Source organism: Onychomys torridus, chromosome 3 (genome assembly GCF_903995425.1).
Source record: "Onychomys torridus chromosome 3, mOncTor1.1, whole genome shotgun sequence".
Lineage (NCBI taxonomy): Eukaryota > Metazoa > Chordata > Mammalia > Rodentia > Cricetidae > Onychomys > Onychomys torridus.
The window spans coordinates 54324422-54348974 of NC_050445.1; the positions used below are offsets into that span (position 1 = coordinate 54324422).

At 36.1% G+C, this 24553-nt stretch overlaps 1 protein-coding gene across 2 annotated transcripts in view; it reads right to left on the reverse strand.

Moving 5' to 3' along the window:
* Nucleotides 1-24553, reverse strand: part of Foxp2 (forkhead box P2) — a 531866-nt gene that overhangs the window by 452600 nt on the left and 54713 nt on the right. For both annotated transcript variants that reach the window (XM_036182609.1, XM_036182613.1), the window contains exon 2: nucleotides 4137-4278. The gene's annotated coding sequence lies outside the window, so the exon portion shown is untranslated. The remainder of the gene's footprint in view (nucleotides 1-4136; nucleotides 4279-24553) is intronic.

A 24553-nucleotide genomic window follows, 5' to 3' on the forward strand; every position in this document is an offset into this window, starting at 1 on the left:
TGATACAGACCACTTATCAAAGTTAAATCAATATCAGATAAGTAATTTAAACAGAACTATAACCCCTAGTGAAATGAAAACAGTAATTAAAAGTCTACCATTCCAAAGCTCCCAGTGTCAGACTGTTTTAGCTCAACATTCCTCCAGACTTTCAAAGAGTGAATGCCAGTGCTCCTCAATTTATTCCACAATATAGAAATACAAGAAACATTGTAAATTCATTTTATGAGACTATAGTTTCCTGGATTGCCAAGCCCCATTAAGACACAACAAACAATGAGAATTACAGCCCAATTGCCCTATGAAAACAGACGCAAAATTTTTCAATAAAATACTTGCAAAACAGATACAAGAACGCATCAGAAAGATTACTCTATATGATCAAATAAGCTTCTTCTCAGAGATGTAGGGATGGTTCAACATACATAAATCAATAAATGTAATCCATCATATAAACAAACTGACAGAGAAACACCTACATGGTCATCTCAAAATCCAATACCCCTTCATGATAAAAGTACTGGGGAGATTAGCAAACAAGGGACATACATAAACATATTAAAGTCAGTTTACAGAATGCCCACAGCTAACATCAACTTAAATGGAGAGAAACTCAAAGCAATTCCACTGAAATCAGGAACTATACAAGGCTGTCCACTCTTGGTATACCTATTCAATATAGTACTTGAAGTTTTAGCTACAACAATAAGGCAACTGAAGGAGATCAAGGGGATATAAATTGGAAAGGAAGAACATAAAGTGTCTTTATTAGCAGAAAATATGATAGTGTTTATAAGCCCAAATTTTCAGTGGGAAACTCCTACAGCTATTAAACATGTTCAGTAAAGTAGCTGGATACAAAATGGATTCACAATAATCAGTAGCCCTCTTTAAAAAATCATGGAAACAATACCTTTCACAATAGCCTCAAACTATGTAAACTATTGTGTGTTAACTCTAACCAAGCAAGTGAAAGTTTGTATGATGAAAACTTTAAGACACTGAAGAAAGAAATTGAAGATGATGTCAGAAGATGCAAAGGTATTTCATGCTTATGGTTCAGTAGAATTAATATAGTAAAAATGGCCATTCTACCAAAGCAATATACAGATTCAATGGAATCCCTATCAAAATTCCAACACAACTTTTCACAGATCTAAAAAGGGCAATTTACAGTGTGTTAAAATACAAAAGTACAAGGGTAGCTAAAACAGTCATGGATGATAAAAAGAATCACAGGAGGCATAACCATGCCTGACATCAAATTGAACTGTAGAGCTACAATAATCAAGACAGAATTGTATTGGCACAAAAACAGACATGGTGGCCAATGGATTAAACTGGAGACACATGAATCCACATACACATGAACACCTGATTTTTTTTATAAGTAAGTCATAAATACACACTGGAAAAGGATAAAAATTCAACAAAGGGTGCTGGTCAAACTGGATGGCTACATGTAGAAAAATCCACATAGATCCATACTTATCACGCTGTGCAAATCTCAACTTCAAATGGATCAAGTATCTCAAAATAAGAGCAGATACACTGGATCTGACAGAACGGGCTTTAGAAGAACAACTTCTATGGCTTTCTGCACAGAACACCATTAGCACAGGCACTAAGATAAACAATTAACAAAATGAGACCTCATAAACCCGAGAAGCTTCTGCATTTCCAAGAATTCGATCATTCAATGCAGCAGCCTACATAACAGGAAAATACTTTTAGTAACTAAAAGTCCAATAGAAGATTAATTTATAAATGAAATGCTGAATATCAAGAAAAAACACCAATTCATAATGGGGTACTGATCTAAAGTGATAATCCTCAAAAAGGATAACTAAAATGGCCAAAATCTCATAAAGAAATGTTCAATTTCCTTGGTCATCAGGGAAATGAAAGTTGGAACTATTCTGAGATTTCACCTAACACGTGCCAGAATGTCTAATAATAGCTCAAGTCACAGCTCATGCTGGCCATGTTTAGTAAGGGAAACACTCATCCATTGCTGGTGGGAGTGGACACTCACATAGGAATTATGCAAATGAGTGTGGCAGTTCCTCAGGAAGATGGGTACCTGTGGTTGATTGATACTGCAAAAAACTGATCTGGGGTCAGAGAAAAGAACAGCCACAATATTAAACATAGAGAATAGGCAGTGGTAGCACACACCTTTAATCCTAGCATTCCAGAGGCAGAGATCTGCCTGGATCTCTTTGTGTTCAAGGATACAGTCAAGCATGGTGACTCATGCCTTTAATCTCAGGGAGTGATAGCAGAAAGCAGAAAGGTATATAAGGCATGTAGACCTGAAACTAGAAGCTTTTTGCTGGTTAAGCTTTTGGACTTTTGAGCAACAGTTCAGCTGAGAGTCATTCTGAATGAAGACTCAGTGGCTTCCAGTCTGAGGAAACAGGATCAGCTGAAGAATTGGCAAGGTGAGGTGGTTGTGGCTTGTTCTGCTTCTCTGATCTTCCAGCATTTACCCCAATACCTGGCTCTCAGGTTTGATTTTGTTAATAAGACTCTTTAAGTCTTTCATGCTACAGGTACCTGTAAACCTCAGATTCAGCTTGCCACTCTTGGCAAATAACCTATGGATACTTTATCCTATCACAGTGATATATGCTCAAATATGTACATTGTTGTTTTTTTATAATAACCAGAAAACTGAAGCAAATTAGATTCCCCCCAATAGATGAATGGATAAAAAATGGGGTAAATTTACACAATGGAATATTATTCAGCTGTGAAAAAGAATGAATTAATGAAATTCACAGGCAGATGAATAAAACTAGGGAAAAAATCATCCTGCATGAGTTAACCTATGGCATGTATTCATTTTATGTGGCTATTAGCTATTAAGCCAATGAAAACCAAGCTACAATCCATGGAATCAAAGAGGATAGGTATAAATAAGGGACTAGTGGCAATAAGGGAGATAGGTCTCCCCAAGAAAGTGCTAACCACTTGCAAGTGAAAATTTACATTTCTCTAAAGGAATTTCACAGGGGAATCAAATTACTCTTAAGTGCAGGCTGCATTCCCAGCACTAGATGGTGAACAGAAAATGAAATCAGTGGCATCTTTGGAATTTCTTTGTCTCATAATAACACGTGAGGGCTTTTTTTAAAAAAAAAAAATTATTTATTTATCAATTTTCTCTTATTTTTTATCTTTAGCATGTATATATGCAGTATACTGTCCATGTGTGTGTTTCTCTCTTTTTACCATACAGGTCCTTTGTATATATATTAAGGCTTCTAGTTTAGTGTTATATATGGGATTCCTGGGAGTGTGATCAACTAGGTCTCTGAGTCATTATCTGTTTCATGTGCTTTTTTATTGTCTATATTCCTTCACTTTGTTTTGTCCTATACTGATGCAACAGTTTTTGTTTTATCTTATTGTATTTTGTTTCATTTATTATTATCCCTTAGAAGCCTATTTGTTTTCTGATAGGAGACAAAGGAGGAGGATCCAGATGGGGAAGAACTAGGAGGAGTTGAGAGAGGGGAAACTATAAGCAGGATATATTATATGAGAAAAAAAGTTATTTTCAGTAAAAGGAAAAAAAAATTTAAAAATTTTTTCCTAAAAGATATGAAACATTCTTTCCATTATATTTAGCTGACAAAGCTGATACAAGTCCATAGTAAGCTAAGGATGCATGTCAGTCTGACAGTCTCAGTATGGGGGATAAAGTAAAAGACAGAACGTCAGTATTACCATGTGATGGGTTTGAGTAGACATATTACAATGGTCATATTCTCGGGTATGAGAAAGTACACCAAAGGTGGAAAAACAGAGTTTACAGCAAAAAGACTACACTTGGCATTACTGCTAATATTAAATTAAATAATATCCTTTGCATCAAAAAAATCTCAAGTTATTAATAGTTCTCCCTCAGAAAGTGCAATGAGAAGTAATCCATTTTGCATTGCGCATTACTATTCTAAATTATCATCTTAGGTAGAGTTAGTAAATATTAACAATGCAAAGATTACTAAACAAACAACTGCATATTTGTGGACACAGTACAAACTATATTGTCAACATATTATTTTCCACTAAAACCTGAAGAGAAAACTATCGTGAGAGATGGAAAACACGGAGCATTGGTCACTTACGAGTGTGGGGTGAACTTTAGCCCTCCCTCTGGATGTTGTAGTCTTATTCTTTGTGCTTGCAATCCTTCTTTCTCCAGAATATTCTTCTATTTGCAGAGTAGGGGGGGATCAAACTTCAACAGATGTCTCTTATTTGTTTGATCTAGGGAGAAAGTATATGTTCAGTCAATCAGGACAGAATGCATTAAACCATTTTTTCTTACTATTAGGAAGTAGGAAAATTAATCTATTTTCTGTTGGGGTTGAAGTAAACAGAAATGTAGCAACTGTCTTGTCGCTAATCAATAAAAAAAAAATCTAGTATTTTAACACCACTAAGAGAAACCTACATCTATATACTTCTTCATTTTCATAGCTAAGCAGCAGAGCAAGAGAAAATTAATATTAAAAATCCAAATGACTAGAAAAGCCTCCTCAAATGTATTTTTAAAAGACTGACATAATTTTGCAAATCCATGACTCTGGATGGTCTGGCTGAGACAATTACGTTTTAAACATTTTTACTCATTCATTTTAACATCTCAAGGCTAAAGAATGACAGGATGATTAGAAAGGAGTAAAGGAAAATCCATTTTTAAAAACTTTAATGGAATAATAAAAAGAGATGACTTCAAAAGCCTAAGGTAGACCAGAAATATGTAGGACAGGTTCTATAAGTGAACAAGAAATCTATAGGAGTGTTTTTTTTTTTTTTAATGGCCCCAAGCTTGGAAAACGGCTGCTCGTGCAAGGCATTCTGAGAAAATTGGAATACATTATGTACATTATGCAGATGCTCTCTAATTTTATCATAATTCCTTAATAAATATATTAGATATTAAGAAACACAGTCATTCTTTCTAGAAAGAGAGATAGAGGAATATACTATATGAATATCTGACTTTTGGTGTTACAAATATGCATGAACTTAAACAAATTCAATCTATTATACAAATTTTACAAAATGTAATTTTTGATAGTGAATATTTTCTGCTTCATTAAAATTACATATTAAGATAAATGTCTTCAATTTGTACTAGATGCACTAGATGACAGATCATATCTGGTGTCCTATCTTAAAATCATTCAGTTTCTTCTACTAAGTAATAGAAGATACCTTAAGGGGAAAATTGAAATAAAATACTGATGTTTTGGGGAAGGTGTATGACAGTACTCTAAACTTTGTTTTTGCTCAGCAACTAAACACATCACACTGGTGATTCATGTTTTTCTTATGTTTTGGGAAATTTTAAACAATGTGAATCAATATAAATAACAGACTAACTAAACACAAAAACTTAATTTTCTACAGGGCAAAAAGTACCTATTAAAAACATTTGTGTAACCACAATCTGCTACTTTCCTTACCCCATTTATTTGGAAGAACTCAAGATTATTTGAAGATGAAACAGCAACACAAATTTTATTACCAAAGATTTAATAGTATTATGTGAGAAAACACTGTCAAGATTAGATTTTTAGGGTGAGAGAAAAACCTGTTCTGCTTTGCTTTATGAAAATCCAGTTAATCTTGGTCTAATTTAAAAGTCTTATTACTAAGACATATCAATATGCACTTTCTGTATCAACATATCCACATGGCTGTTCAAAACAGGTAGTTTCTACAGTTTTCAAAGTATGAAAATGGGTCTGCAGTGTTCTGAGTCACTACAGCTCAATGCATATTCCTTTAGAGCCTTTAAAATAGCCAGAGGATGAATTTAGCAGATTTTTGTAGACCTGTGGTAGTATACAAATACTAGCTATGGTAGTGTATACCATATATGAGAGAAGAGTATGCTAGACCCAAACAGGACCGAGCCTGAGTGTGGCTAAATTTGCATTTAGATGTGGAAATGTACAAAGAACCAAACCACACGTGCATATTCACCACATTCCTAACTTATAAACAACATATATAGGAATACACAGAGCATGCACACATACATATTCAACATAAACACAAAACCTATGCAATACTTTGCACTTAACAATATACACACCTACCTGCACAAAAACATATATGAACAAATAAGTGCACTTTGCTTCTTAATAAAATGCTTAGAAATCAAACACAGTCAACAAGACAAATGGCAGCCTATAGAAGGGGAAAAGATCTTCATCAACCCCACATCTGACAGAGGGATGACCTCCAAAATATATAAAGAATTCAAGAAACTAGACATCAAAACACCAAATAACACAATTTTTAAAAATGGGATACAGAGCTAAACAGAGAATTTTCAACGTAAGAATCTCAAATAGCTGAAAGACATTTAAGAATTTACTCAACATTTTTAGCCATCAGGGAAATACAAATCAAAACAACACTGAGATACCATCTTACACCTATCAGATGGCTAAGATAAAAAATGCTACCAATAGCCTATGTTGGAGAGGATGTGTAATAAGGGGAACACTCCTCCACTGCTGGTGGGGGGTACAAACTTGTACAGCAACTCTGGAAATCAGTATGGCAGTTTATCAGAAAATTGGGAATCAACCTAACTCAAGACCCAGCAATACCACTTTTTGGCATACACCCAAAACATGCTCAATCATACCCACAAGGTCACTTGCTCAACCCTGCTTATAGCAGCATTAGTCATAATTGCAAGGAACCTGGAAACAACCTAGATGCCCCCAACTAAAGAATGGATAAGGAAAATGTGGTACATTTACAAAATGGAGTATTACTCAGCAGTAAAATAATAATAATAATAATAATAATAATAATAATGATGATGATGATGATGTCGTCATGAAATTTGTAGGCAAATAGACGGAAAGAGAAAGAATCATCCTGAGTGAGCTAAAAAGACACAGAAAGACAAATATGGTATATACTCACTCTTAAATGGATATTAGTTGCAAAGCCACAGGATAACCAGGATACAATCCATAACCCCAAGAAGCTAGGTAAAAAAGAATGACCCTAAGAGGGACACACATGAAGGGCCTCAGGAAGGGAAAATAGTTAAGATCTTCTGGGTAAACTGGGGCAGGGGTGGAAGGGTAGGGATGAGGGATGAGAACAGGGGGAACTAAGATGGCCAAACAGAGGAGTAGATGGAGAGGAAGAGCAATGAAAGAGATATCTTTGCTGTGGATATCACTCTGTATAAATAAAATGCTGTTTGGCCAGTGGCCAGGCAGGAAGTAAGGCAGAAAAAGACAGAAGAGAATTCTGGGAGGTGGAAGGCTGGGGCAGAGAGATACTGCCAGCCGCCACCATGACAAGGAAGATGTAAGGTAATGGTAAGCCACAAGCCAGGTGGCAAAGTATAGATGAATAGAAATGGGTTAATTTAAGATAAAAGAAGTAGATAACAAGAAGCCTGCCATGGCCATACAGTTTCTAAACAATGTAAGTTTCAGTGTTTACTTGGTTGCGTCTGAGCATCTATGGGCCTGGCCGGTGAGAGAGATTTGTACTGACTGTGGGCCAGGCAGGAAAACTCTAACTACATATCTTGGTAGACGGAACCATTAGTGGGTTAGGGAGAAACCTGGTGCTAGGGATATTCCCCAGGAATCCACAAGGATGACACCAACTAAGTGGGTGCCTGAATTTACCTTCCCTTATAATCAGGTCACAGATCCAACACCCAGTAACTCATGAAAGTAGATGCAGTGATCCACAACGAGGCACTGGGATAAACTCCTAGACCTCAGTTGAAGAGAAAGAGGAGGGGTCCCAGAAGCAAGTGAGGTCAAGATCATGATGGGGAAAGCCACAGAAACAGATGACCCAAGCTGGTGGGAGCTCATGGACTCTGGCCTGTCAGCTTGGGAATATGCATGGGACCGAACTAGGCACTCTGAGTGTGGATAACAGTTATGTGACTAGATCTGTTTGGGGAGTCCCTGGCAATAGGACCAGGACTTATCCTGGTTGCATGAAATGGCTTTTTGGAGCTCATTCCCTGGGGTGGGATACCTTGCTCAGCCTTGACACAGCAGGTAGGGTCTTGGTCCTGTCCCAATTTAGTAGACCAGACTTTGTTGACTCCCCAAGGGAGGCCTTACCCTCTTTGAGAGGTGGATGGGGGTTGGAACTGGGGAAGGTGGGGGAGTGACAGAGAAGGAGGGAGGGGGAACTGAGATCAGTATGTAAAATGAAAAAAAAATAAATTAATTAAGTTTAAAAAAAATCAAACTCTATCTGGGGAGATGTGGTTATGAGCACTTGCTGGTCTTGCAGAGGACTCAGATTTAGTTCCCAGCACCCACCCACATTGTGGTTCCCAGTCATCTGTAACTCCAGTTCCAGAGGATCCAAAGCCTTTTTCTGACCTCTGCAGAAACTAGGCATGCATGTGGTACACATACATACAAGCTAGCCAAGGACTCATATACATAAAATATGATAAAGAATTTATAAAAATGGGGGCTAGAGAGATGACTTAGCTTACTGTTCTTCCAGAGGACCCAGGATCAGGTGCCAGCATGGAGGCTCTCAACCACTTGTAAACTCCAGTTCCTGAGGAACTAACATGACCTCCATGAGCTCCTGTATACATGTGATCACATACACACACTCAGGCATGTGCCCATCCAACAGATAAAATATGTTTTAAAAAGAAAAGCAAAATTCAAGCAGATTATAATATTTATCCTAAAAAACATGGCACAACATAGGCTAAAGCACTTTTTTTAGTCTCCACAAACTGTGCTCACGGTGCTTTGCCACATTTCCTGAATACCTTTTCTGCAGACAACTCTATCACACATCTAGACCCTCAACATCTGGAATTATTTATCCATCCTCTTCTTTTCAATATGTCTGAGGACACAGCTTGATGTTTAGTATTTGACTGTAATTTTTTTTTTGTTCTGTTTTGTTTTGTTTTGTTTTTCTTAAACAGCTAAGTTCAGTTGATTTTTTTCTCCCTGTCCTTGTAGTGAAATACCCTTACAAACAACAAAAACTCCTTTAAGAAAAGGAGTTTATTCAGGTTCACAGTTCCAGCCTACAGGTCATCCTGTTGGAAAGTCCAGAGGTAGAAGCTTGCAGCTGTTGGTCACATTCTACCCACATTCTAGAAACAGAGAGCAATGAATGTATACTGCCACTCAGTTCCTCTCCTCCACAGAGGGTCCAGGATCCCAGAAAAGGAAAGATGCTACCCACAACACTTGGGTCTTTCCATCTCTGTTAGTAAGGTCAAGTTAATCCCACCCAGGCATGTTCAAAAGCTCTCCTTCTTTTTCCTCTTAATTTTCTTAATTGGTTCTTAATTTGTTATAAAGTTGATATATTCACACAAACCATCAGTCAGCAAAACCGTGTATTACATTTGATAGTGAATTCATTCTGTATAATGAAATTGTAGTTCTTGTAACTAACTACAGTCATTAAATTAGATAAATTAAAAGACCTTATTACGTGGCTGGTACACAGTGAGCCTGAGGATATGAGAACAACATTTAGTTTGACCATTCTTGATTGCCTGCGATGGATGTAGCTCATACACCGCTCAACTGTGAGTAGATATCCCTTTCACTCTTAAAACGTTCTCAGTTTGAATACCTATTTATTCATGCCAAATATAACTAATTATTATTTATTTAACATTTGATTATTCATTGACAGATTATTGCCCATTTTAGTTGTTGTTATATCCCATGACACTTCACAATATAAATATTTGAGATTGTCATACATAATTCCATTATGTCAACATAGATAAATTCCAATAGATGTTTGAGTCCTAAGCTTTGGTTTCCAGGCTATGGTAATATTTTAAGGTTGTAGAATCTATAAGAAGTGGAGCCTGATGGAAGGAAATCAGATCATTGAAGGTGTGCTCAGTAATGGAGTTGTTGAGGCCCCCACACTCTCATTGATTTTTAGCAACTATGAAATATACAGACCTCCTTTCACCCATGATGTGGCAACCCAAACTTAGAAGACATAAGCACTCCATATTGAAACCTCTGATATTGTGATCCAAAATAGTCATCGCCACATTCTAAGTTGTTTGTCTCAAGTACTTTCTTCCTTAATGAAAAACTATCTGAAGTAATTTCCACACATACAGATGAAGTTTGCCTCTCTGCACTTATCTGCTGACTTAAAGGGACTACTATGTACACACACTCCTAGTTAGTTCCCTTCTGAGAGTCTTAACTCATCCCAATCCTATTCACAGCATTCAAAGATTTGTGTCTCTAAAAACTGAACTGGATACTAGCTGTAATGAGATAAGTAGTGAGTAAGTTCTGCAGAAGACTCAAATGCCCCAGAAGATCATTCAAGTCTGGAGAAGTAGAGGCATCTGTTTCTGGTTTTCTCATTTGCAGTCCCAGTTTGCTTCCTTTACAGCCATGGTTACAAGTGGTACTGGTTTTAGAGGCAACAACACTATAAATAATGGGAGGAGGCATCTGAGGGTCATTCGGTAAGTACACAAAGATGAAGTACAGACCAGAACAGGGGTGGCCTCCAATTCGGTACAGTCGGAAAGGGCAGTGCTCAGCAGGTCCCTGATTCTGCCATGTCTGATTTGTAGGGAAACAGGTTTAGTTATGGGAAGCCGGAAGTTTTCAGGAGAGGCTAGACTATAAATTCGATGTGTTTGATTTGTTATCAGTGTTCATTGATGTAGTCTATGGCCTAGCATCTATGTTACATCATAGACTAAATAGAGAAATCTGGTTTGAATTTTGATAATTTTTTTTCAAATATCCACCCATACACATTTGAATAATTATTTGCTATTTACTTTTTTTATCTTCAAATGAAGTGTAAATGTGGTTTCCCCGGTCCCTCTTTCTCAGCGCATTATCTTCCGACTCTTAAGAATTTTCATGTAAATATTCTGCTAGTAACTCTTATGCAAATTAGTAATGTTTTATTTATCTTCAGAATTTAATCTTGAGCCTTTTTACCCAAGAACACATATGTGTTCTTAAATATATACCAAAAAATACCAGATGTCTCCATAAGTAATGTAAAAAAAAGTAACATTCCTACCTCTGAAATTATAGCCTTGCCCCCACTACTCCAGTAACAATTCCAAATTCATATCCCTAACACCCTAGAGTATCTTTAAACATCATCTCATTATTTTGCAGACTACCAGACCTAACAAGGTTTCCCAAGCATATGTTTTTATAGTCTGTTAAACTGGCAGAAGGAGAAGGGGGAAACACATCAACGTCTAAATTTGAATATATTCAACTGAAAATCATGCAAATATTTCCCCACTGTCTTTTATTGCATGGGCATCATTCAATGTTGTTTAAAAATGGAAACCTGCTCAATAAAAAATAAAGGGAAAAAAAAACATTAGCTAAGAACCAATAGGCTGTTCATTCTTGACATTAAACTTGTCTATTTACTCTTGTGCTGGTTTGGTTGCTACTGCTGTGATAAAGCATTCTGACCAAAAGCAACTTGGGAAGAAAAAAGTTTACTTGGCTTATAGGATCTATCATAGCCCATCAAGATTGACATGATAGGAACTCAAGCAGGAACTTAGAGGTAGGAGCTGAAACAGAGACAATAGAAGGGTGCTACTTACTGTCTTGATCTCCTTGGCTTGCCCAGTTTGCATTCTTATATGCCCCAGGACAACCTCCCAAGTGGTAGCACTACCCACAGTAGATTAGGACTTTCCACTTCAATCAGCATTCAAGATAATGCCTAACAGACTTGCCTACAGGCCAATGGAGATATTTTCTCAATTGGGTCCCTTTTTTCCAAATGACATTAGTTTGTGTCAAGTGGGAAAAAAACCCTAATGTGTACAACGCTGTTCATAGATTTGTTAATATATCACAGAATCAAACTGAAATGTCTGAAAAGTCTGCATCTGATCCATTTGAAATGCCTCTTTTTTTTCTAGAATTCTACTTCTCCAATCTCAATATACCTTTCAAACTCAGTTCTATTATTAGTACTTTCAGCAAACATTCTCTTATTATCTTATCCAAAAACAAACACATAGCATTTTCTGTAATGTTTCCTTTCAAAACTCTCTACTGCCCAGGGTGATGCACATCTCTACTCCCAATAGTTAGGAGACTGAGGCAAGTGGATATTTGCAAGTTCAAGACCAGCCAAGTCTATAGAATGAGACCTTGTCTCAATAAAGCAAAAATGAGAGAGAGAGAGAGAGAGAGAGAGAGAGAGAGAGAGAGAGAGAGAGAGAGAGAGAAACTGTCTACTTAGCAGGCAAAGTTGCTTAACCCAGGCCAGCCAGAAAGACACAGCAAGACACTGTTTTGATAATGACAACAACAAACTGTTCACTTAATCTACTGTGTAATATATCTGTTCATATTACTTTTTCACATGAATTAAAACCTCTTTGAACATTGAAAGTACTCGGTATTGGTCTGTGCCTCCTAACAACAGTGTTATTCGGAAGGAAGTACTAAACTACAGAACAAGGTTAAAGGAGATTCAGAAGAAATCAGTGGGAGACAGTGGCTAACCTTCCAGACCTTCACCTCCCCTACTTCAAGCTTTCCATTGCCATTGCTTTCAGTTCTAAATCTTATATTCCAAGCATATCACTTATGTAGAGAAACAAAGTCATTCTTTGACTTAATTCTGTAAAATCTTAGACAAATTGCACAGATCGACAAAATACTGGCTTATTTTTTACATTTGTTATTATTATTATATTTGTGTTTTAATTTTACACATCAGTCATGGGTTCCCCTGTCCCCCCCTCCTGCCCTCACCCCCACCTTCCCCCCATCCCCTCCTGTACTGAATCCACCAGGTTTAAATGAATCCCCAGGGGAGTCTTGGCCCTGGAGGAGATGGGAATGGAGGGAGGGAATATACTGGCTTTTTAATACATCGGAGTTCTGAGCTAACAGTAAGTTTAGAGATAAAATAAAATTAGACTGTTTTTTGTGTGAAAGTCATGTAACAAGAATATGACAATTTGTTTCAAAATTATTTAGGAATCTCTCATATGGATCGTTAAAGTAATTCTGTGTTTCTTCTAGAAGCTAAGTTTAAAGGTAGACTACACAACTTACTTGAACTCTCTCAATGAGTTACCCATTACTTAAAAATAAAACTAAAATTCATACTGAACTAACAGTATTTTAAAATAAAATATTCCATTATATAGTTTAACAAATCATCTAGTACCAAGTTCCTCAAAATTTAACACATAAATGAATAAATCTATGACTTGGTTCATTTGATCATATTTCAACCTAACTACTTTTATCCAATAACAAATATCATCAGAAAATTTTAATATTAATGTGTATATTGTCCACTACATACACTTCTCATAACTCTTTACAATACAGTATACCCATATCTCATATGTGTATTCTGCATGTTTAGAATTTCCAAGTAAAATTAAGTTATCATACAAGTGATAAAAGCAATGACATTACCAGGAGAGAGCAGGTAGTACCAGCACCCAAGGTTCAGAGGATGGCTATTTATTTGTACATGATTTCTGACTAGTTTATGATGATATTGGCTTGTTTATAGAGTGGAGAGAAAAGTCTATGATGTGAAAATAGGCAGGAGAGGGTAACAAAAACCACAACACCTTATCTATATTACCCTGACAATTGAGTTTGAACAACAGTATTTTCTAAATGTACTCTATTCAGGGCTGGATATGTAATTACCTTCAGTCCATAGTCTAGACATTAATGCTTTCATAGTATTTAAGACTCCTTGTAACATGCTTGCAGCTTTAAGTAAGCAAGGCTAAATCTTGACCAGATAAATTAGCAAAGAATGCAATAAAAGCTGCAATAAAAGAACTTTATCCTACAAACCTTCAAGTTGCTGCTAAATGAGATTTCTTTGAAATGCAGATCAGTTGAACTAGATTAGTGAATTTTAGCTCCTGTCAACATCATAACAAAATACAAATACAATTGTTCCCTGGTCTTATCTCCATGCTTCCATCTGCTGCCTTGTTATTTACTTTCCTTGATTTACTATGCAGATCTAAATAAGGCACATCAAGGAGGGCTTACAACACAATGGCTTCTTAAGCTTTACATCAAGGTATTTGAAACTGAAGCCAGGCAAGGGCTGCCATCAAAGACATATCTCTAATGAACTTCCATATCAGAGAAGGTTTGGTATTTAATACTGCTGTGAAAAGAAAGAGCTACAAATCAGAATGGCCTATGAAAGAAAATGCCTACAAATCTTGATGAGATTAGCACCTCTAAGAATTAATATTCCAATAAAAATGATGTCTGGTACCTTGAAAAGTTAACTTTCAACCTTTGCAAACATAATGCACGATGTCAGGAGCAGAGAAATCATTTGACAAGGTTAAAAGGTCAGGGAAGAATTTTTAATTTTCCTTCCATGGGAGAAAATAATCTTGTTTTCCTCCTACTTAACAATAAATCTGTAACAGAACAAACACTCTTGACTATAATTAACTGATCTGTAACATTACTATCTGTGCCGTTCACATTTTACACAGTTCTCAAAAAGAAAAATTAGGAAAAACTTCACAATAAAATAGTGTAATCTAAAATGACAATGTGCAACATTTGTTCATCAATTCTAGTATTTCCTGTTTTTTCCCCCACAGCAATGTATGGCAACAGAGTAATTGTTCCTGTCATTTTGCAAATTCTGAGATGTGTTTTCATTATGTGCCACCATCCTTTATAACAGATACAGAAAGTAAGGAAATAATCCTTCCACTCTCCCTCTCCACTAATTTTATTTTCTCACTTGTGTTTCTAACATACTGAACTCCAGCAAAATAATTCACAAACTTAATGTGAAAGTTTCCTGAAAACTCCTTGCACTCCTGCCCGACACTTTCTTTCCCATAAGCAATAAGTATAAACAAATGATACTTTGTGGGGCTTTCTTCCTAAAGAAAACATTTCAATCATTTATGTCATTCTATAGAGAAGATCCCACAAGCGCGTTCTGTTCTGTGGATCAATCAGTTCCAAACCAAAGTAGACATGTTGTTGACTCCCGAGCCTGGAAATCCTGCTGCAGGCTCACCAGATGATGAAAACTGAGGTATGCAGCGTACAGGGCCCCACATGGCATTCAGTAGCTCCTGGGCATGTCAAACTTCACAACTACCCTACAGTCAATGACAGCAAACACCTTCGTTGTTCTTGCTTCCAAACATCAACTTGCCTCTCTATCATTCCTCTGAATTATGGGCAGTCTTCCAGAAGAAACAAAGCCCTAAACAGATGCAGTCTCCCGTGCCTACACAACAGAAATAACAATTGTCTTTTTGTTGAATTTCACTTCATGTAGGTGATGTTCCAGACTCATTTACAACCACAAGAGACTGCCACGTCTTCTCATTTAATGAATTACAAAACAACAGATTTGCATACACAATAGCAGGTGCTACAACAGGTTTGTCTGCTCTTGACCTAAAATATGTAAAGGAGGTTTATCTGCAACAGCTGTCTCAAAGGTACTGGTACTCTGATGGGCAGTCAAAACTCCACCATCTGTAGAAGCGTGTGTTCAAAATGACAATCTGTTTGAAGAACTGATTGATAGCTCATGCCCCGCCTTTATCCATATGTTGAATTCCCAATATTGAAGTTTTACTATCAGCCCTGCACAAGAAAACTGAAATGAGAAAACTTACATGAAAACTTCAAAGTTTGATCATTACTAGCCATGTCTCTTCACTAGTCTAACACACCATAAGTACCAGATAATAGTGCCTTATTATATTATTGATATTATATGATCTGTATGATATCATAACAGTATCATGACCCGGAACAGTTTTCACTGTTTAACAATTTTAATTGCTAGGATAGTGACCAAAATAAGTACATTACATGATTACTGCTATCTTAACTGTTTCCTAATCTATTCTTATAATTTAAGATATGGTTTTAGATTTTAAAAACAATGAAGTTACGTTGCTGCTTTTTAAAACTCTCTTATTTTTAGCTTGAATTAAGCTTTTTTCAGGATCTAAGAATTTCCACATGAAATGAATCCAATTTAGAACATGAACAAATGGTTCATTTTGAGTTGTGTTTACAGAAAGCAGCATCAGATACCCAAAGCTTGAGGTTGGATGATCTTTCTAAAGTCTAATTTGCTTGTCAAAAGATGTTATCATAACAAATGTACAAAGTCTAGATGTGAGTGGTATTGCTTAAATAAAACAAAGCATCCACAGCACTTTCTTATGGAGCAGTGATCACTTATAAACACAAAAGGTTTGTTAAATTAAACAAGCTCCTTGTGACCAGTAGAACAATCTGGCACTACCAGATTGAAAAAATCCCTCTCTCTCTCTCTCTCTGTCTCTGTCTCTGTCTCTCTGTCTCTCTCCACCCCCCACTCCCCCACACACACATTTGCACCCAGAACCATGTATGCATACATATACTCACACACATCATACACATTTCCATGTATACATACGCATACACACACACACACACACACACACACACACACAATGCCTAAGTTTACATTAATGTTCTTTTTTTTTTTTTTTTTTTTTTTTTTTTTTGGTTTTTCAAGACAGGGTTTTTCCCTGTGTAGCTTTGTGCCTTTCCTGGAACTCACATGGTAGCCCAGGCTGGCCTCGAACTCAGAGATCCACCTGGCTCTGCCTCCCGATTACAAGCATGCGCCACCACCGCCCGGCCACATTAATGTTCTATTATTAAGACCCCAAACTCTGCTTCCATTATGACACAACAGAAACAGCAGGAAATTCCAAATTGTCAAACTGACTTAAATTTAATGAAGACTTCTTAATTTGAAGTTCCATAACATTCAAATTTAAAGCAATCCATAGTTTATTATGAAAATTAATCTTTCTAATTTAAATGAGACACTTATTCTAAATACTTTTGCAACCTCAAGTGGATACTTTGAAATTTTATTTTAGTCTCAAAGGATGCTAGTATCTTGCTAAAGTAACACTCTTGCTTCTTTCAAATTATGTTTGTTTGTTTGTTTGTTTGTTTTCCATGACAGAGCACGTGTACCTGACCACAAGAAAGAGAAAGGTATGTGTATATCTGAAGGCCCTTGATTTAAAATCCCCAACCTGTTTGTTTTGTGCCTTCAGTTTTTCAGAATTAAAATTTCATTTAAAGGGTGATTTAAAGGATGATCCATGCCTGTCTCTAACAAGGGAGAGGAGATGTCATCATGATCCTTTTAAAGACTTCCCAAATTTTTAAAAATGAAAATCATTTCCTCAGTAGATTGTAACTGCCTTCCTAAGCTGCAGTAATCCATCATGTGGATAAATATTTAGACAATATTTTAAACGTGTACAATGTTCTTGAGCGAATGCCACAGTTCCAGGCTGTCATGTAAATACAGTCTGATCAAAACCATTCTGCTTGCATAATAAAAGCCCAGCTAGACACACAACAGTGCATCCAAGGAGCAAACATTGATATTTAGGAAAACTGCAGCAGGGAAAGTGACCAAAAATGAAATAAACCATAGCAAGTTTGAGGAGTTCAAAAGGTTGTGTTGTTAAAGTAGACATCATCTAAAAGAATACAGTCTATTCCAAACAGGTGATAACAACGTTTATCAAACAGGGCCATCAGTGAACAATGCTGATGCATCCATTTAATGATCGTCACTACGCAGCTGGAAGGATGATCAAATAGCACAGGGCATACTGATGCCAGAGCAGTCTCCAGGGTATGTCTTCAAAGTAAAAGACAACAGGACATGTCAGTGTGTAAGTTAACTCAGGTTTGGCACAGTTGGGGTGGGGGGGGGGGACACAAACATCTAAAAAGGTGTATGCATTCATTCCTGCATTGATTGCTTCTAGAAAAGCAGTGGGGAACTAGTTGTAATGCTTAGCCTGGGAAAACTAGAAATGAATACTTGAGGCTGTGCTTCCCAAACTTGTCCATGGCAACACATCCACAAAAATTGGTCTCAGTATTTCATACCATACAGAAAAATATGCAAGAGTCAACTTTCCAGAATCCACTCTGCTTTGGTTGGGTACTAAAGGACACACCTGGCTAACTTACATTATGTACTAGTTTACAAAATTGAAGAAAATCAAATCAGTCACACTTGCCAGTTGAAAGTTATCAATAGAATAGAAACTTATAAATAGGCCTAAACATTATTGTTTCAGTTTAAAATCTTTAAAAGTTAGTCCCTAGTGGAAAATGTCAATACAAACTAAATGGTACTCATTTAACTCCTAAGACTTTCTAATTCAAAAATGCTATTGAAGATACAACTCAACTCACAAAGCACAGAAACGCCCTGGGTTTGATTCCCAGCACAACATAAATCAGGCATGACAGTCCACATCTGTAATCTAAGCTCCCAGAAGAAGGTGGCAGGAGTATGGGTCAAAGAGACAAAGTCATCGTCAGCTCAGTAATGAGTTTGAGGTCAGCTTCAGCTACATGAGACCCTGCCTCTCCTTCTCTCACACATACATACTAAAGCTATTGGTATTGCTAAAACATAGAGTATATTGACTAAGAGGCCTCAAATAATTTTCTAGTATCACATTTTACTATGTATTTAGTAATTTGTGTATGATGTGTGTGTTTGCTAATGAGATGGCATATGTACACAAATGTGAATGTTAATGGAAGACTTCTCCACCTTCCTCTTCCAGCACTGAAATTAAATATTTGAATCACCACACTTGGCATTTTCACTTGGGTTCTGCAAACCCAACCTAATGCTTGCAAGGCAATCACTTTGACAACTGAATTCCTTTTTCAGCCTGTGCTTCCTTACTATTTCAAAATATTAAAATAAAATTACTTTTCTTAATTTGAAGGCACTAAAATTAATACAAATTTTGGCCATCATTACATTTATCTTTATTTTAACACATATCTACATAAAATAGTTATAGCAAGAAGTTCCTACTGATAAGACTTTCTATCTTATTGAGGATTAAAATAATTTATAGTTTATTTTTATTGAATAAATATAATGTTTTGCTAAACAAAATATCCAAAATAAATGAGTAATTAATAATAAGAGAAGTCTGGTGATGGTTAAATGCTTAATTTTTTTTTTCAAACTAACAAAACTATGGGTACATGCTAAAGACCACCTTTTGAAATGAAAAAAAAATTGAGAATTTATGTCTACCTTTGAAAAGGTTATTTTAATTTGGTTTCACCTTGAAACTATGATAAATATATTTCATTATGTTGTATGGAAAACTTATGCTAATAATCACATACCACATTGTTATGAATTATTCATTTATGTCAATTAATCAAATTGTTACAGTAGCAAAAGGAGATCAGTGAAGGGACAGTTAGTTTTCTTTTTGGTCAACAGAATGGAATCTGGTCTGGATGGAGGAGACCTAACATTCCTGTTGGGCTGGTCAACTGCCTAGCTAAGGGTCAATCCATGAGGAACTGAATCTAGTTTAAGCCATGCTAAGTAGATGAGAGGAAAAATTATCCCTCTAAGAGAAAACTTAGTTTCCCTTCCCAGAAACCCTCCAGTGAAGTTTCTGCAGACTTTTCTTTTTCTCTTTTATCCTGTTATCTTTTGTCTAGGCATGATTTCCTTGTAAGTCTGGGCTTTCCCACTCATTCTCTAAGTTACTGCTTCCTATTCTCTTCTATCATGTGACTGCCTACAAATTCCATGACTTACCTTCTTCCTGTCAGCCAGCTTTCTCCTCTGGGAGGATGTGGAGAGTTGCAGTTTTTCTTTATAATTTTTAACTTTTCTTCTTCTCTTCTTCCTGCCTTACGAGTGAATCGTTCTTCAAGAGACACAATGTGACTGCTTGAATCAATCATCTTTATCTATTATATGAGAGAAAGTGAAGACTTCATTCTACCCCAGGAAGCAGTGTGAGGGTGCTTGAAAAACCCAGTGTGGGACAAGGCCTAGTCCTTACTACCCCGAGTCCTGAATCAAACATATTCTGCACTATTTCCCTTAATAACCTTTATTTTGTAATTTTCTATATTATGTCAATGATGTGTCTCCTGACCTCTGCACAAACTATATTCAACTTAAAAAGATAACTGCAATTAAACTAGTAGAAGGCAAAAAACTGAAGAAATTAAAAGAAAAAGTGTGAAATAATATATACTAAAGACTATCAATGGGAAAAATGACATGTATACACTCTAACACATACCTCTTGTGATCTTTTTAAAGTCCCATCTTAAGTTTAGTGATCTTAAACTCACAGAATAAAAGATTGATCATGGGAACAATGAGATGCTTGGAAGCTAATGTGCTTGCCTCTGAGCCTGACAACCAGGTTTGAACCCTGCAACACACATGGAGAAGAGGGAGCTAAATCCTCTAAGTTGTACTTTAACTTCCACAGGAACACGGTGGTGTATACACACAGAGAGAAGAAATAAAAATGTATTTTTGTTTCATAATAACTGATGAAGAACAAATAAGTAGTGAATTTGTAAAATAAATCTCAATTCTTTCATTACAAATCCAGTGTCATATTCTCTATCCTAAAAAAAAATAATAAATAGCATTTTTTTAAATTTTACAGAATTTCATCACTGAATTTTAATTTTTAAGAAGATTTTTGATGAATTTGGGGACTTTTTAACTATGTGTGAAGGTCCACAAAGGTTTTCTAGTGAGATCTGAGCTTGCTTTACCCAGCATGGCTGCATTAGAGGATAGTTTGAACATATGTGTAGTTACCAGGTGATTGGAAGGGTAGGTCTGCCCTTGGCTGTGCTAGAGGGTGGTCTTTTGCTCTATACCTTGGCATTCCTATAAAAGGCCTTTTATAAAAGACAGGAGGGGCTGGTGGATATTGATCCAGGCCCTCCCGAGGATATCCTATGTTTCTGTTTCTCTCCCCTCTATCTTTCTATCTAAATATTTCTTGCTTCTCTCTTCTCAAGAGTACCCTGGCGAGAAAGTGGGAGCAGTCCTCCCACAGAGAAATGGTTAGGCTCCTACAACTATGTAATTCTCTTTAGAGAGTAACTGATAATGAGTGCAAGTGGTCAGACCAAGGCTTAACTGGATGACCTTCAAGATTCTTTCCTGGATCTGGCGGTGGCGCAAACCTGTAATCCCAGCACTCTGGAGGCAGAGGCAGGCGGATCTCTGTGAGTTCGAGGCCAGCTTGGTCTACAGAGTGAATTCCAGGAAAGGTTCCAAAGCTACACAGAGAAACCCTGTCTCAAAAACAAAAACAAAACAAAGATTCTTGCCACCTCAGACTCTGTATGATAATCTCGCTATTTCAGGCAGTTGCCAAGTAACCTGTCTATTGTTTTTCCTGGCTGTCATTTACAACCATGGCAATAACTATCATTTTTCTCAAATGTCATGACAAATTTATGTCATAGTGTCAAATTAGTAATTAGCATTCCCTAAGTTTTTCCCTTTTATATTATGCACAACCATTCCAAAGATGTTCCCAATTTTTTAAAAGATATGAAATGAAAATTCACTTGATGCATGGCAAGAAATGTCAACTTCTTCCCCTTTGTTTGCATTCCAGCTTCAGCCATCATACCACAGCCTCTTCAATCTACCATTGCCTACAAAGACTAGTAACGTGACTTACTCATCTATCTGTCCTTTTCTACAAGCATTTATTGATTCTCCATGTAGGCCAGTCTTCCAACCTAAGAAAGTACTTGATGGACTTAGAATCCCCATGGCTGTGAAAAAGGTAATGTGCGAGCAGCAATTTTTGTCAAGACACTACATAATGACAAAGCATTCACTATCTAGTTTTTATTCACCCCGAATATATCTGATTTGCTTTCTCAGATAAATGAAATTGACTAAATCTGAGAGGAAAAATATTCCCATGACCTTATTATCTGTCTATAGCAAGTGAAGACTATAGCAAATGAAGACTGTCATTTTAAGTGATACCCAGCGCCAAACTATGAACACATATGGAAAACAAATTTCTCATTATTTAAAGAATAATCTAGTAGTATAAAATACTTCATTAATACCTTAAGAAGACTCAAGCCCTTTCAAAAGGTTTTGGAAAAATTTAAAAAAAAAACAAAAAACAAACAAACAAACAAACAAACAAAAACACCATGAATAGCATCTGCATATACTCTCAATAAGTCTTTCAATAAAAGAGAATCTTTGAATAAGAAAGTTTCAAGAAAAATTAAAATTGCTAAAAGCTTACAACATGATGATTGATTTGCTATTTCTGTTCAATCCTAATTTCCACATTGTGATTAAAAGTTCTATATTCCTCAACTCTTCATATTCAAAAATTAAAATTCAAATGCAATGTCAAAAATGTAATTATTTTAGCCTTTTGTGGTAAAATCATAGATGGCCAAAGCTATTAAAATATATGTAAGTATTTCATTTATTAAAATGAAGCATTTCAAAATACTATTTGTTAGTATAAAATTCAAGATCTAACTAAAATATTTATTTAAAATTTTAGTGCAGTACAATACTGCAGACCTCTATTTTACACTAGCCTTTACTACATTTCAATGATAAATTTAAATGTCGTAGTTTAAGAAACACATAGATAAATTTATTTCAGCCTTTTGGGGATGCAATGTGAAGCTCAGATAGACCTCTTCATCTTGTGGAGTCTGGTGAGCAATTCAAATCACTCCATCAAAGTAACCATCAATAGAAATTCCACCATAAACATTCCATAGTGTCTCAGGTAGTTAAAAAGGGAATTTCATTAATTTCTTAGCCATTTAATCACTTATTTTAAGATTTCTGTTATGTTTACATTGAGAATAAGCTGTAACTTACTGGTAGAATTTGTAGTTTGTTCCTGGAACTCTTCCTGTGTAAAATTATTAGGTGATGTGAGTATATAAATGTCCAACACTAAGAATACTTATGTTTAAGCATGGTTTTCTCTGACAGAAAAAGAATAAGCCACCTTAAGTGAGGCAGCACTATAATTTCTATAAAGACTTTTCCTTAAAATTGTATCAGACTTTAGCCTGCATTTAGGTAATTGTACTTTTACAAAAAATTATATTAATATTCAACATCACAAAAATATTCTTTTATTCTTTCTATTAATACAATATAATATTTGGGCTGACTAAAGGGTCTCCTACTGTACAAAGTTCTGATGTTTAGACACTTAAGAACTCAGGAAAATAGTATTCATGTCAACTCTTTGTAAAAGAGAATATCATCCAGTTCACTTTGAAACTACTGTTTCAAAACAGAAAGACAAGGAGCTGAAACATAGTCCCGTAGGCAAATGAGTTAAAGGCTTATTTCACTGCATAAATTGGCCTAATCTAGAAAAGGTGATAAGATGAGCAGAATAGTCTGTGATGTCATAATCTCTCTAATTCAGTGTAGTACTGATAGTAATGGAAATATTCTAATCATCTTTGTGCAACACCACTACGGTTGCCTGCTCAATACTCCTGGCCCTTGTTTTGGGCCCATGGCAGGGGTTAAACCTCCTCCCTCCTCTTGAAGTCATGTGAGGGCCATTTGAATTGCTTTATTAGTGGGATGAGAACAGCAGTTTATCTAGGGCCAGTATGTCAGTCACTGCATGCTCCTCTATCAAGGCATCAAATTACTGCAAAAGTTCTCACAGCCTAGAATCCCACTGACTTCAATCAACAGAAAAAATGTAACCATCTAAAAGGAGTTGCAGCCTCCTTAAAAAGAAAAGAAAAGAAAAAGAAAAAGAAAAAAAAACTGTTGCTGAAAGAAAACAAAGTATCTTGATCAATGCACTTGTGATGGTTAGTATTGTTTGTTGACAGAATCAGGAATCACCTACCAGACACCCTTCAGGCACATCTGATTCTTCCTTCCAAATTGGAAAGAGAATTTTAAAATATAATAGTATAAATATTCTATTTACCCTATATAGAGCCATTACTTCTCACTAATTCATTAAGATCATCAAACATCACTTTTTTTCTGCAGGACATAGGCAAAAACTTCCAATACATAAAGAATGATTTAAGACAGGAAGTTTGACTATTTCAATAGCAGAGTGTTGATGCAACATTTTAAAAATGCAAACAATCATATCATATTCTATTAAATTCTAGTGGAGTGATGCCATGTTTTAGGAAGAACCAATAAGTCTTGAGACATTTCTGAGTATGATGAAGTATTGAGCCAATGTTTTCAAATAAGTTCTACAAAGTCATCAGACAGTTTCTATCCATAAATATCTCCCCCAAGAATTTTAATTTGGAATGCAGCTTTTTCCTTATCTGACCAAAAGTTATCCTCTTCATTTCTGCCCCCTTACCTTTAAAATCTTTACATAATGCCATCTGCTAAGCATGCTCAGGACAACAGTAGAGAAGGTTAGGAAGATGTATGTCAGATAATATATATTTTTATATGTGTAGTAAAATTTGGGCTGGAGAGATCATTTAGTAGGTATGAGTACATACTATTCTTATACTACTCTTGCAGAGGACCCGAGGTTAGTCTCTAGTACCCAAGTCAGACATCCCTGGGCTCCACAGGCACTCACATGCACACACAC